Genomic DNA, 5,757 nt, shown 5'->3' with positions numbered 1-5,757 from the left:
AGAAGTGTTATCATGTACATGGTTTTGTCTTGGTATAAAAGATGGGCTACAGCAAATATTCTGCTTAATACCACAGATTTGCTTGTCAGTTGTTTGACCTTAACCAGTAGAGCATCTCTCTTAGTGGCTGACGATATGTGCATCTCTGATCATGAGCAGAAGTAGTGGGGGAGCATCATAGCCATGTGTTGAGAGGAATTCTTTGGGCTTTGAATAATTCACCTTTGGAAACATGGGTGTTTTGCTCAACATCCTTAAACAAACCTTATTCAGGGACCTTTTGAGCGAAATGGGCTACTCGACCTAAAGAAAATTCTAACTGGGCCCCACCTGTAAAATCATGCGCTGTTTATCTTGATATGAGATCACCATGTCGCGCACATATGGTTGTGATGCATGTGCCTGGTGTACCCTTATCAGAAGGGTTGTCATGATGGGTATACTGGGCTTCATATATTTTACCCCAATGTAGACTGGTACTACCTGCGACATTCTGAAGAGAAAAATAATTCTGTGTGAAAGAAAACAAAATATCTCAGAGTGGGGAAGTGTTGTGGCGGACACTCCCAAGTGAGAAGTGGGCTGTTCCACTACTAGTAAATAGTAGACAAACACAGCAAACAGAGTTAGTCATCGAGGTATTTTTAGTGTTTTTTAAAATCATTTTTGATCCCTGTAAGTTAAATTGTTATATACTTGTTGAACGTCTCCCGTAAGGATGAACCTACTTGTTGAATATCATTGTTAAACTATTGAATTGTTGTTGTTGTTTTTGTCTGTCAAATTACAATTGTTTTCTTCCCCATTCATGGGTGAAGTAGACAAGAAGCAGAAAATGGAGTGCGAACCAGTACCAACCGGCAGCTATGCTGCAGCCAGTGGCAGAAGTTTGACCGCTGACGTGTTGCAGGTAAGAGAGATAAAGATGGAGCAGAGGAAGTTGAAGGAGTTCAACAGACTCATAGAGAAAGATGGAACCAGTTTGAGGTTGACACCGCCAGAAAATTTAACAGCGAGCGTGATGAAGCGGACAGTGGTATATAGAACGCTGTCCACGACATCGAAAAAAATAGAAATAGTCACAGTAGAGGCTATAGACGAATGCTTAAAGGAGGTAAAAAGTCTCACAACATTTTACACGAGAGGGAAGAAATACGCACAGTAGAGGTAAGGATCGCTAGTGACCAAGAAGCGATAAACCACTCCGCTGTGGCGCTAAGGACACCAGTGTGGGTACTTCTGCCGACTTACTGTGGCAAACGAGTGGCCAGGGTAAGGATCGGTAGAGTACCCCTGGAGATTGAGGAGGCGTGGCTGGTGGTAGCCATCCTGTATAATATGGAGGAGGACGTGAAGGTGTTGAAAGTGACGTGGACGAAAGAGGTAAACTGTTGGGGCTACGGCTTCGAAGTGGCCATCCAAGTCACTTTACAAGACTTGCATAAGATAGCGGAGGAGGTAATACTATCAGAGAACGTGAAATTGAGAGTAGTGGTGGAGGGAAGACCGCCAACCTGTTACCAGTGTGACGTAAGGGAACACATGAGAGCAAGGTGTCCCCAGAACGACGATAAAGGTGAAAAGGAACAACAGCAGCAGGGTGACGATCAGGAGCAAAATGCCGAAGCGGCGAACCCAGTATGTGAGAAGTGTCCAGAGAAGGTGGAGGAGTATACGGTGGGGAATAGGAAGAAGAAAAGGAAAGAAGACGTGGATTCACCGCCAAAGAGTCCACTAAAGAAAAGAAAGGAGAGTAAACAAGAAGCACAACATGAGACAACAACAACATCAAAGGAAGCCGACGCGGAAAAACAAGTGGGACTACAGAAACAAACAAATAAAAAAAGAACCAAAACATAAATGGCATATGGTGACAAATGCGAAAAGTACAGAGATAAAGAAGAAATTCACAAAAATGAAATCAGTAATAAGAGTGAAACTAACAACGGAATACTATCCAGAGAGCACCAAAGCAATTGTTATTGACGACGAGAGATGTGAAAAACTACGAGAACTGTTCAGAAAGAAGATAGACCCAACGGTAGGCGCGTCGAGTTTGACGACTTGCCGCCACAGTATGACGACCTGTAGCCGTACATAAAATGGTAAAAATATTTTAAAAAATAAGTAAATGTTTAAATTTTTTTAAACGACTGTAAAAACAGATGCAAAAAGGTGGGGAAAAAGAGGAATAAAAGAACTGATTTATAAACGTTAAATGAAAAACATTTAAATGATACTGCCTGCGAGTGGGTAGCAGGCAAGCCATTTCATGCTTATTGTTATTATCCATCTTTCATTCGTTCGATTTGTCTTTCTTGTCCCTATTGTGGTGTTTTGTCTGTCCTTGTGATGTCTCTTCTGTGTTACGGCCTGCGTGCCGAATAAAGGAAATGCAGTCGGCGAGGTACGCCGTACGGGCCAGTCACGCAGACGACGATGGTACGTCGTCATAATGCGGGACATATCCTACTTAATAATAGCCGAGCCAAACTGTGGAGCAGTGACGTGGTCAACCATCTCTCTAGAAACAGCAGACAAATTTCCCTTTAATTACACATTATCAAAGAAGGCGGATGATCACTTTTGATTAAAGGTCTATTAAGTCAGCTTTAACGATTATGGCAATCCACCAATAATTCATTCATAATAGTCAACTCAACCATGGAAATTTGTCCGCTGTTTTAAGCAAGTTGAGTAACCATGTAACCCAACTTGGTTAAAACAGCAGACACATTTCTCTTTAATTATACACGCCGGTAGATAGGCTGGTCACGGCTGGAACACCTTTGATTATCAGTCTGCTCAGTCATGGGTTATAATAATAAAGTAGACGATATCATTCTATTTTCAGTTGGTTGTTTCAAAAGAACTGTCTTTTTTGCTTGTCTTCGTTTGATTAACTCTCATTAGTGCAGTATAATTTTAATTATACAACGAGAACAACTTGGCGCTAAAGTCGATGTTTAACCCCAAGTCAACAAGGAAACGTGAGATCAAAAGACAGTTTAGTCGTAACCATTCCGTCATTTTTTAAACAATTTTTCCCATTAAACAAAAGTATTTGGCTGGTATTTCCAGCACCTCGGGAAACGACGTAACAGACATCCTCGTCGAGATAGTGAGAATAATGATGATGATGATGATAGTAGAAAGGATGGTTTTGATGATGATAGTGATGACTATGATGAGAAGGAGGAGGAAAAGGAGGAGGAAGAGGAAGAGAAACAGGACGTGGAGAAGAAAAGGAGGTAGAAGAGGTGGATGGAGAAAAATTATGATAGCGAAGTTCCTTTTCCTCATCGTCCTCTTACAACATTTCTTTTTCCGCCCCAACATCCATACGACCACGTTGACGACGACCAGCAGCAGAAGCAGCAGCAGCAGCAGCAGCACCACTACCACCACCGCAACCACCACTTCTTCCTCCTCCGCAACTTCATCATCATCATCATCTCCATTCAACTGTCGTGTCTCAAGATGAACAAAGAACAATAGTAAAAAACAAAACGACAACAGCAGTAGCAACAACCACAACAACAACAACAAAACAACAACAAAATGCAAACAGACATATCTGTTTACTCTCTAAACATAAGAACAGATAAATTATTCACACTTATAACACCAGATTGTTTTGTTTCCTTTTGAGAATTTGAATTAAATAAAAACAACTCTTTTTATTTAAATCTATTTTGGAACAAAATGAAATGTTTTTTTTTTCCAGACATTGATTCTATTTCTTTTTTTCTATCACCCATCATGTAAATTTTTTTTCCTTGCATACAACCATAGAAACTTCTAATGGATCGTAAATGCGCCAATGTTTCAAAGTTCCATAGCCACCGGAGAATACCATTCTCCAGAGATTTAAGCTCAATAACAAGATGTTAATGGTTCATTTTTTTAAAAAGAATTCTTTTGTTTTGTTTTAATGTATTGTTGTGTAATTGTGGAGTCGCTGCTTGCAGCAGTGATGAGAGAATACAATCGAGCAAATGAGGAGTGGTATTTATCTCGTCAGTTGATTTGATCTGCTAGAAATAGCAATTACATTCTCTTAAAAAAGTAAAAGTCGAAACAGAAGGTAATGTAGTTCTTGGTACACAGACATCCAGCATAGCTACAATTGGAGTGTCTTTCATCATAGATATTTTCGATCTGGGCCGACTGAGGGTAAATAACATTTCCTGTTGAAGGTGGTTGCTGCGGCTTTCAGCTGTATCGGTGCACTGTTACCTGCATAAAACTGGTCTGGAACCCAAACAAGTGAAGAAAGCTACCAAGGAAATATTCATAGCAACTGAAACCAGCTGAAGGTGGTTGTGGTTGACAAAAGACTGCAGGTGAAGCCCTTCCGCGGGCGAAGACTAATTCAGTCCTTGCTATCGAATTCAGGCAAAGCGTACAGGCTCAGGGACGAAATGCTTGTGTTCCTGAGATACCTGCTAAGGATACAGAAGAGTCTCTGACATTGAGATGGATCCGGAAGAAGAATTTGCATACCTCTCAGTTGTTCCTGCGTGGGGCAAAGCATCTCCGATGTGTTTTTCATCACACATTAAATAACTCACTCATTTGAAAAATTATGGAAGTTATTTCACACAGCTTGAAAACGAACTTACTATACAATTTCTAAAACAGAAATCGTTGAAGTTAAGAGGTTGATATTCTATGTGACAAACTTCCTTGGTTACTTAAATAACTCTTTTACACTGTATGTTGAAAGAAATTATTTACACCTTTGCCTCTCCTGTATATCACTTGATACTCAGGATATATCTCCTTGGAGTACATATATCATATATAATACCATATATCATATATCATACACATTCCTAATTTTTTTCAATACCTGAATAACTCAGGTCTTATAAAAGAAAAGCTTTATATTATTCAGAACGACTGAAACAAGAGCTACCTAAAAATTCTGAAAACAAGCATAGATGTGAAAGACAAACTTATGTAAATGCTTTGGATCCCTACACGATCTTACCTACTTATATGTGTGCATGTGAGCGTGTGTACGTATGTGTGTGTGCATGCATGAATTTCGTCTTTTTAAATTTTATTTCACATTTCCTAACAGAAGTAAGCTCATAATTCCGTTATTCACAAGCTGACGAAATTTAGCATCATCCTTCAATCGAACGCACTGAACATTCTGTAAATGACAAACAACTGAAGTATAATCGATAAAATGCTATGTATCAGCTGTGCTTTGTTACCTAGATATCTCTTCTTATATTCACACTTTTGAGTAATTTCTTCTTCGTTCATGTTGACATCAACAAGTATACATAAGAATGATTAACATTTTCCAATGCTTTGACAACCACATGTAGAGAGAAGTAAATGTACATTTGTCTCATTCAAGGTTTTTTTTACGAAAACAATTTCTCTCTACCCCTATCTCTATCTCACACATACATTAGCGCACAGAGTTTATTTACTGTTTTCTTGGTGGTGTATATAAGCAACGAATTATTTTTGTTACTTCTCTTCACTGACACCAGTACTACCTTTAAAGCAGATATACGTGTTAATCATAACTACTTCGCATAAAAAAAAAAAACATTCCGTCTACACCAATCTATCAGTGAAAATTATTTTCTCATGCAAGTAGGAGAGTTTCAATTACTTCATATTTTTTTAATTCAGATGTATCTGGCAGCTGTGGATGATCAATCCCACTGACTTAAAAAGAGTTATTTGCAAGCTTGTATATATATATATATATATATATATATATATATA

The sequence above is a fragment of the Octopus bimaculoides genome, chromosome 4, assembly GCF_001194135.2.
Source record: "Octopus bimaculoides isolate UCB-OBI-ISO-001 chromosome 4, ASM119413v2, whole genome shotgun sequence".
Taxonomy (NCBI): domain Eukaryota; kingdom Metazoa; phylum Mollusca; class Cephalopoda; order Octopoda; family Octopodidae; genus Octopus; species Octopus bimaculoides.
This window is presented reverse-complemented; position numbering follows the sequence as displayed.